The sequence below is a fragment of the Mus caroli genome, unplaced genomic scaffold (assembly GCF_978045245.1).
Source record: "Mus caroli unplaced genomic scaffold, Mus_caroli_1 scaffold_13, whole genome shotgun sequence".
NCBI lineage: Eukaryota > Metazoa > Chordata > Mammalia > Rodentia > Muridae > Mus > Mus caroli.
This window is the reverse complement of record NW_028227268.1, coordinates 113040734-113050714: the sequence shown is the minus strand read 5'-3', so window position 1 is coordinate 113050714 and position 9981 is coordinate 113040734. Positions and strand designations below refer to the sequence as shown.

Here is a 9981-nt window from a genome sequence, read left to right as displayed (position 1 = left end):
CTGATAGAACTCTGCACTAAACCCATCTGGTCCTGGGCTTTTTTTAGTTGGGAGACTATTAATGACTGCTTCTATTTCTTTGGGGGATATAGGGCTGTTTAGATCATTAACCTGATCTTGATTCAACTTTGGTAGCTGGTATCTGTCTAGGAACTTCTCCATTTCATCCAGGTTCTCCAGTTTTGTTGAGTATAGCCTTTGGTAGAAGGATCTGATGGTGTTTTGGATGTCTTCAGGATCTGTTGTTTTGTCTCCTTTTTCATTTCTGATTTTGTTAATTAGGATGCTTTCCCTGTGCCCTCTAGTGAGTCTGGCTAAGGGTTTATCTATCTTGTTGATTTTCTCAAAGAACCAGCTCCTTGATTGGTTGATTCTTTGAATAGTTTTTCTTGTTTCCACTTGGTTGATTTCACCCCTGAGTTTGATTATTTCCTGCCGTCTACTCCTCTTGGGTGAATTTGCTTCCGTTTGTTCTAGTGCTTTTAGGTGTGTTGTCAAGCTGCTAATGTGTGTTCTCTCTAGTTTCCTTTTGGAGGCACTCAGAGCTATGAGTTTTCCTCTTAGAAATGCTTTCATTGCGTCCCATAAGTTTGGGTATGTTGTGGCTTCATTTTCATTGAACTCTAAAAAGTCCTTAATTTCTTTCTTTATTCCTTCCTTGACCAAGGTATCATTGAGAAGAGTGTTGTTCAGTTTCCACGTGAAGGTTGGCTTTCTATTATTTATTTTGTTATTTAAGATCAGCCTTAGTCCATGGTGATCTGATAGGATGCATGGGACAATTTCAATATTTTTGTATCTGTTGAGGCCTGCTTTGTGACCAATTATGTGGTCAATTTTGGAGAAGGTACCATGAGGTGCTGAGAAGAAGGTATATCCTTTTGTTTTAGGATAGAATGTTCTGTAGATATCTGCCAGATCCATTTGATTCATAATTTCTGTTAGTTTCACTGTGTCCCTGTTTAGTTTCTGTTTCCATGATCGGTCCATTGGTGAAAGTGGTGTGTTGAAGTCTCCCACTATTATTGTATGAGGTGCAATGTGTGCTTTGAGATTTACTAAAGTTTCTTTAATGAATGTGGCTGCCTTTGTATTTGGAGCATAGATATTCAGGATTGATAGTTCCTCTTGGAGGATTTTACCTTTGATGAGTATGAAGTGTCCCTCCCTGTCTTTTTTAATGACTTTGGGTTGGAAGTCAATCTTATCAGATATTAGAATGGCTACTCCAGCTTGTTTCTTCATGCCATTTGCTTGGAAAATTGTTTTCCAGCCTTTCATTCTGAGGTAGTGTCTATCCTTTTCTCTGAGATGAGTTTCCTGTAAGCAGCAAAATGTTGGGTCTTGTTTGTGTAGCCAGTTTGTTAGTCTATGTCTTTTTATCGGGGAATTGAGTCCATTGATATTAAGAGATATTAAGGAAAAGTAATTGTTGTTTCCTGTTATTTTTGTTGTTAAAGTTGGCATTTTGTTCTTGTGGCTGTCTTCTTTTAGGTTTGTTGAGGGATTACCTTCTTGTTGTTTCTAGGGCGTGGTTCCTGTCCTTGTATTGGTTTTTTTCTGTTATTATCCTTTGAAGGGCTGGATTCGTGGAGAGATAATGTGTGAATTTGCTTTTGTCGTGGAATACTTTGGTTTCTCCATCTATGTTAATTGAGAGTTTGGCTGGATATAGTAGCCTGGGCTGGAATTTGTGTTGTTTTAGTGTCTGTATAACATCCATCCAGGATCTTCTGGCTTTCATAGTCTCTGGTGAAAAATCTGGTGTAATTCTGATAGGCTTGCCTTTATATGTTACTTGGCCTTTTTCTCTTACTGCTTTTAGTATTCTATCTTTATTTAGAGCATTTGTTGTTCTGATTATAATGTGTCGGGAGGTATTTCTTTTCTGGTCCAGTCTATTTGGAGTTCTGTAGGCTTCTTGTATGTTCATGGGCATCTCTTTCTTTAGATTTGTGAAGTTTTCTTCTATAATTTTGTTGAAGATGTTTGCTGGTCCTTTGAGTTGAAAATCTTCATTCTCATCCACTCCTATTATCCGTAGGTTTGGTCTTCTCATTGTGTCCGGTATTTCTTGGATGTTTTGAGTTAGGATCTTTTTGCATTTTACATTTTCCTTGATTGTTGTGCCGATGTTCTCTATGGAATCTTCTGCACCTGAGATTCTCTCTTCCATCTCTTGTATTCTGTTGCTGATGCTCGTATTTATGGTTCCAGATTTCTTTCCTAGGGTTTCTATCTCCAGTGTTGCCTCATTTTGGGTTTTCTTTATTGTGTCTACTTCCCTTTTTAGGTCTAGTATGGTTTTGTTCATTTCCCTCATCTGTTTGGATGTGTTTTCCTGTTTTTCATTAAGGACTTCTACATGTTTGATTATGTTATCCTGTTTTTCTTTAAGGATTTGTAACTCTTTAGCAGTGTTCTCCTGCGATTCTTTAAGGGATTTTTGTGCTTCCTCTTTATTGTCTTCTGCCTGTTTAGCAGTGTTCTCCTGCATTTCTTTAAGTGTGTTATTAAAGTCCTTCTTGAAGTCCTCTATCATCATCAGGAGATATGCTCTTAAATCCGTGTCTAGCTTTTCCGGTGTGTTGGGGTGCCCTGGACTGGGCGAAGTGGGGGTGCTGGGTTCTGATGATGGTGAGTGGTCTTGGTTTCTGTTAGTAAGATTATTACGTTTACCTTTCGCCATCTGGTAATCTCTTGGGTTAGTTGTTATCGTTGTCACTGTTTAAAGATTGGAGCAGAAGCTGTGTTCCACTCACCAGCAGTCCCAAAATCCTGCGGTGGGGGTCGTGGGTAGCTGGCGGGTGTCAGGCAACCCTGCGCTCCTGCTACCCTGGCGCTGATCCGGCCGGATGAGGCCTGTGGCCCTACTCAGGCCGTTTTCTGCTTCCCTAACTAATGCAGTCTCAGGTCCCGCGCAATTGGATTGGAGCAGAAGCTGTGTTCCACTCACCAGAAGTCTTAAGATCCTGTGGCGAGTGTTGTGGGTAGCTGGCGAGTGTCAGCCGACCCTGTGCCCCAGTGGCCCCGCTGTTTTTCTGACCAGAAGAGGGTTGTGGCCATATGTAGGCCGGATTTCTCTCTCCCCAGCCAGAGCAGTCTCAGGTCCCGCGTGATTGGACTGGAGCAGAAGCTGTTTTCCACTCCCCAGCAGTCCCAAAATCCTGTGGCGGGGGGGGGGGGGGTCGTGGGTAGCTGGAGGGTGTCAGGCAACCCTGCGCTCCTGCTACCCCGGTGCTGATCCGGCTGGATGAGGCCTGTGGCCCTACTCAGGCTGGTTTCTGCTTCCCTAACTAGTGCAGTCTCAGGTCCCGCGCAATTGGATTGGGGCAGAAGCTGTGCTCCACTCACCAGAAGTCTTAAGATCCTGTGGCGGGTGTTGTGGGTAGCTGGTGAGTGTCAGCTGACCCTGCGCCCCAGCTGCCCTGGTGCTTTTCTGACAGGAAGAGGGTTGTGGCCCTAGGTATGCCGGATTTCTCTCTCCCCAACCAGAGCAGTCTCAGGTCCCGCGTGATTGGACTGGAGCAGAAGCTGTGTTCCACTCCCCAGCAATCCCAAAATCCTGCGGCGGGGGTCGTGGGTAGCTGGCGGGTGTCAGGCAACCCTGCTCTCCCGCTACCCTGGCGCTGATCCGGCTGGATGAGGCCTGTGTCGGGGTTCTCAAATAGAAATCGTAATCTTGTAATTCTGTGAAATCATCAAAGAAGCCGCAAGTTTATGATTACTAATAAAAATGAACATATGTAAGCAATAAAGCATCAGTTTTCATAGTTTTTATGTAAGAGAAAGATAAAATGACTAGCAGACTACTTGACATTATATATGGGTGGTCCAAGCCTCACACATGACTTGATACAGTTCTGATTCTCAGTGACTTTTCAAGATATTTTGTTTCTAATTTTACTCACACTGTGCATTATTCTGGAAACTACTTGTGTACATATGTAGGTACTGCCAAAAAGTGATAACTCTGAGAAGGCATGGTTATGAAGTAAGAGGAATTTGTTTGTGAGAAGATAGGAGCTAGGCAATTCTAGTAAAGAGATAAGATCAAAATTTTCTTTAAGTTGAATTTCAGATTGTAGCTTTATACCTTCTATTTCAAAACTAACCAATAATACATCAATGGAAAATGGTGTCACAATTATTATTTTCCAAGAAATATTGAAATTGGTTTTCAAATTTTTGTATCAAATTTAAGAGCATGTTAACATATATATATGTAAAATATTTGTAAATATATGTAAACTTGTAAATATATATACATTTATAGTGCAAATGACAGTATTTAACCAATGTTGAAAAATCCACAAAGTTATTTGCCTTCATTTGACCTGCTTAATTATAACTTCATTCAAAATGCTGTTATGATTTGAAATATTAGATTGATAGTTGGTCACTACTTTGAAGAAAAATAGAATTCCTTTAAATGAGTTGTTAAATCAATTTAAAATACTAAATCTATAAGCCAGCTTTACCTGTCAAGTTCTGGTACAAGTTTTGATTTTTGTTTTTCATTTTTCTCTCTCTCTATGTCTCTTTTTTTTTTTTACAAAACCAAAAGCTTTATTCAACATATCTTGAATATATATAATTTTATTTTCCAATTTTACCTCAATTAAGGTAGAGAAAATAAAATAATTGTTTAAAAAGATGCAACGGAATGCCACAAAGAATACACTTTGTATTGGTTACTTTTGTAAGTAAGTTTAGTTGGTCCACAATGACAGATATTGTGCCATCATTTTAGTGGATGTGTTCTTTGAAAGTATTTTATGGACAAGACTAATGAACCTGGGGCTTGTGGTATGTCTCAGTGATAAGGCTTAAATAACCAAATAAATCTTTCAGTAAAGCAGATTAGCTCTGACATAGGTGTGGATTTTAATATAATAGAGACTTTCTCATTGGTTGAGAAGTAGTACTGACATTTTTGTTTGTTTCTTCTGTTTTTGTGCATTTGTCTGTTTGTTTTTGCATTCAAACTTGATCTTTTCCTATTTAGTCAAACTCTTGCTTTTCTGGGTTTACTGACTGTTTTTGTGTCCACTTGATACAAGCTAGAGTTATCACAGAGGAAGGAGCCTCCCTGGAGGAAATGGCTCCATAAGACCCAGCTGTAAAGCATTTTCTCAATTAGTGATCAAGGGAGGAGAGCTCATTGTGGGTGGTGCTATCCCTGGGCTGGTAGTCTTGGGCTCCATAAGGAAGCAAACTGAGCAAGCCAGGGGAAGCAAGCCAGTAAGTAACATCCCTCCATGGCCTCTCCATCAATTCCTGCTTCCTGACCTGCTTGAGTTCCAGTCCTGACTTCCTTTGGTGATGAACAGCAATGTGTAAGCTGAATAAACCTTTTCCTTCCCAATTTGCTCCTTGATCATGATGTTTCGTGCAGGAATAGAAACTCTGACTAAGACACCAGATATGATGTTAGACTCCAACATTGCAGTTTGGATTATGCTAGTGCACCAGCTTTGAGGACTACCAAGAAAAGCTGTTGTGGTGGAGTCAATAATGCATAAGATTTGGGGATTGGATCAACATCTTATTCCCCATCACTGCAGCAAATAACACCAGAAGCCTCCTTCCTGCAGCAACCTGCTCTGCTTAATGGCGGATCAGTGTATGTATGAAGAGTTTGAGTCTCCTCTCAATTCAGGACAAACCTGAAGAGCAGTTTCATCTCTAGAGATGAAATTGTAGAATTCATAGTGTCATCGGAACTTTCACTCTGCTCGTCCCTGATTTATACCCTCCTCTCCTTAACACCTACAGAGGTGCTTTAATAAATGGCCTGTATTCAAATGTGCAACTTACACTCTATTTTTAAAATAGTTCAGCCAGTAACAACTCTCCTGCTTCTACCCTGCAAGAAGAAATGAGCTTATTAGAAATCTGCTGCATAAGATGATAATCTATAAATCTAATGCCAGGCCTTCCTTCCTGAATGCATTCCTAATTTCCACTAGTGATTTTCTTCTTCTTCTTCTTCTTCTTCTTCTTCTTCTTCTTCTTCTTCTTCTTCTTCTTCTTCTTCTTCTTCTTCTTCTTCTTCTTCTTCTTCTCCTCCACCTCCTCCTCCTCCTCCTCCTCCTCCTTCTTCTTCTTCTTTTTAGATATTTTCTTTATTTTCATTTCAAACGTTATCCCCATTCCTCGTTTCCCCTCCAAAAATCCCCTATCCCCTCCCCCCTCCCCGTGCTCCATAACCCACCTACTCCCATTTCCAGTCCTGGCATTCCTCTATACTGGGGCATAGAGCCTTCACAGGACAAAGGGCCTCTCCTCCCACTGATGACCAACTAGGCCATTCTCTGCTTCATATATAGCCAGAGCAACAAATTCTACCATCTGTTTTCTTTGATTGGTGGTATAGTTCCAAGGAGCTCAGGAATACCGGTTAGTGCATATTGATGTTCCCCCTATGGGACTTCAGACCCCTTCAGCTCCGTAGGTATTTCTCTGTCTCCTTCATTGGAGACCATATGCTCTGTCCAATGGATGGCTATGAGCATCCACTTCTGTATTTTCCAGGCACTGGCAGAGCCTCAAAAAAGACAGCTGTATCAGGCTCCTGTCAGCAGGCTCTTGTTGGCATCTGCCTAGTGAATGGGTTTAGTGGTTGTTTATGGGATGGATCCCTAAGTAGGACAGACTCTGGATGGTCATTCCTTCACGATCTGCTCTGAACTTTGTCTCTGTAACTCCTTCCATGGTTATTTTGTTCCCCCATTCTAAGAAGGAATGAAAAATACACACTTTGGTCTTCCTTCTTCTTGAGTTTCATGTGTTTTGCAAATTGTATCTTGGGTATTCTAAGTTTCTGGTATAATATCCACTTATCAGTTAGTACAGATCATGTATGTTATCTCACTCAGGATGATATCCTCCAGATCCATCCATTTGCCTAAGAATTTCATAAATTAATTGTTTTTAAAAGCTGAGTAATACTCCATTGTGTAAATGTAAGAGGAATGGATTTTCTGTATCCATTCCTCTGTTGAGGGACATCTGGGTTCTTTCCAGCTTCTGGCTATTATAAACAAGGCTGCTATGAACCTAGTGGAGCATGTGTCCTTATTACAAGTTGGAGCATCTTCTAGGTATATGTCCAGGAGAGGTATTGCTGGATCTCCCAGTAGCACTATGTCCGATTTTCTGAGGAACTGACAGACTGATTTCCAGAGTGGTTAAACCAGCTTACAATCCCACCAATGCTGGAGGAGTGTTCCTCTTTCTCTGCATCTTAGCTAGCATCTACTGTCACCTGAATTTTTTTATCTTAGCCATTCTGACTGGTGTGAGGTAGAATTTCAAGGTTGTTTTGATTTGCATTTCCCTGATGATTAAGGATGTTGAACATTTTTTCAGGTGCTTCTCAGCCATTTGTTATTCCTCAGTTGAGAATTCTTTGTTTAGCTCTGTAGCCCATTTTTTAATAGGGTTATTTGATTTTCTGGAGTCTAGATTCTTGAGTTCTTTGTATATATTGGATATTAGGCCCCTATTGGGTTTAGGATTCATAAAGATCCTTTTCCAATCTGTTGGTGGCCTTTTTTTCTTATTGACAGTTACTTTCTTTCTTTCTTCCTTTTTTTTTTTTTTAAGGAACCATATTTTATTGGGGGAGGGTTCATCAATCCTTCTTGGCTGCAGCCTTCCTCATGGCTGCCAGCAAGTTGCTCAGCTCCTCCTGCTTTCTCTTGGCGCAGATGTGCGTGCCCACCCTCTTCTTGATGAACTTGAGTGAGCGCTTGTCCTTGGTCACTTTGAGCAACTCCATGGCTCACCACTAGTAGGGCGCTAAGCCACACACCTCCTGGATCATGTCCCCCACGAACTTGGTGTGCTTGGTGAGGTGCCCGCAGTTTCATCTGTGTCTCAGCTTGCTGATGTTTTTCTTCACCTTGTGGCCCTGTTGAGGCCCACAGCCATGGGGTAGCTCAGAGCCATGGCTGCTGCTCTCCGATGGTGGCCCAGACAGGAAGCTTATTGACAGTTTCTTTTGCCTTACAAAACCTTTGCAATTTTATGTTGTCTCATTTCTCAATTCTCGTTCTTACAGCACAAGCCATTGGTGTTCTGTTCAGGAATTTTGCCCCTTTCCCTATATCTTCACAGCTTTTCCCCATTCTCTCCACTATAAGTTTCAGCATCTCTGGTTTTATGTGGAGTTCCTTGATCTACTTAGACTTGAGCTTTGTACAAGGAGATAAGAATGGATCAATTCACATTCTTCTACATGATAATCACCAGTTGTGCAAGCACCATTTGTTGAAAATGCTGTCTTATTTCCACTGGATGATCTCAGCTTCCTTTTCAAAGATCAAGTGACCATAGGAGTGTGGGTTCATTTCTGGGTCTTCAATTCTATTCCATTGATCTATCTGTCTGTCACTGTATCAGTACCATGCAGTTTTGGTTTTTTGTTTGTTTGTTTGTTTGTTTTGTTGTTGTTGTTGTTGTTGTTTTATCAAAATTGCTCTTTAGTACATCTTGAGGTTAGGTATGGTGATTCCACCAGAGGTTCTCTTATTGAAAAAAGTTTTGCTATCCTAGGTTTTTTGTTATTCCAGATGAATTGGCAAATTGCCATATCAAACTCAGTGAAGAATTGTGTTGGAATTTTGATGGGGATTGCATTGAATCTGTAGATTGCTTTCAGCAAGATAGCCATGTTTACTTTATTAATCCTGACAATCCATGAGCATGGGAAATCTTTCCATCTTCTGAGATCTTTGATTTCTTTCTTCAGAGACTTTCAGAAGTTCTTATCATACAGATCTTTGACTTCCTTAGTTAGAATCACACCAAGGAATTTTATATTATATTATTTTATACTATTGTGAAGCATGTTGTTTCCCTAATTTCTTACTCAGCCTGTTTATCCTTTGTGTAGAGAAAGGCAACTGATTTGTTTGAGTTATTAATTTTATATCCAGCTACTGCACTGAAGTTGTTTATCAGGTTTAGGAGTTCTCTGGTGGAATATTTAGGGTCACATATATACTACCATATCATGTCCAAATAGTGAAATTTTGGCTTCTTCCTTTCCAATTTGTATCTCCTTGACCTCCTTTTGTCGTCTAATTGCTCTGGCTAGGACTTCAAGAACAATATTGAATAGGTAGGGACAAAGTGGGCAGTCTTGTCTAGACCCTGATTTTAGTGGGATTGCTTTGAGTTTCTCTCCATTTGTTTTGATGTTGGCTACTAGCTTGCTGTATATTGCTTTTATTATGTTTAGGTATGGGCCTTGAATTCCTGATCTTTCCAAGACTTTTATCATGAATGGGTGTTGGATTTTGCCAAATGCTTTCTCTGCTTCTAAAAGGAAGATCATGTGTTTTTGTCTTTGAATTTGTTTATATAGTAGATTATGTTGATGGATATCCATATATTAAACCATCTCTGGGATGAAACCTACTTGATCATGATGTTTTGATGTGTTTTTCGGTTTGTAAGAATTTTATTGAGTATTTTTGCATCAACGTTCACTACAGGAATTGTTCTGAAGTTCTCTTTCTTTGTTGGGTATTTTTGTGGTTTAGGTATCAGAGTAATTGTGGCTTCATAGAATGAATTGGGTAGAGCAAGTCTTGTTTCTATTTTGTGAAATTGTTTAAGGAAAATTGGAATTACGTCTTCTTTGAAGGTCTGATAGACCTCTGCAATAAACCCATCTGGTCCTGGGCTTTTTTTGGTTGGGAGACTATTAATGACTGTTTCTATTTCTTTAGGGGATATGGGACTGTTTGCATCATTAATCTGATCCTGATTTAACTTTGGTACCTGGTATCTGTCTAGAAAATTTTCCACTTCATTGAGGTTTTCCAGTTTTGTTGAGTATAGCCTTTTGTAGTAGTATCTGATGATTTTTGGATTTCCTCAGATTCTGTTGTTATGTCTCCTTTTTCATTTCTGATTTTGCTAATTAGGATATTGTCTCTGTTCTCTCTAGTTAGAACAAGTAAGTTT

General features: G+C 40.1%; 1 pseudogene; it reads right to left on the bottom strand.

The window, feature by feature from the left end:
• Positions 1 to 7639: 7639 nt before the first annotated feature.
• Positions 7640 to 7956, bottom strand: LOC110305997 (large ribosomal subunit protein eL36 pseudogene; annotated as a pseudogene).
• Positions 7957 to 9981: the final 2025 nt, after the last annotated feature.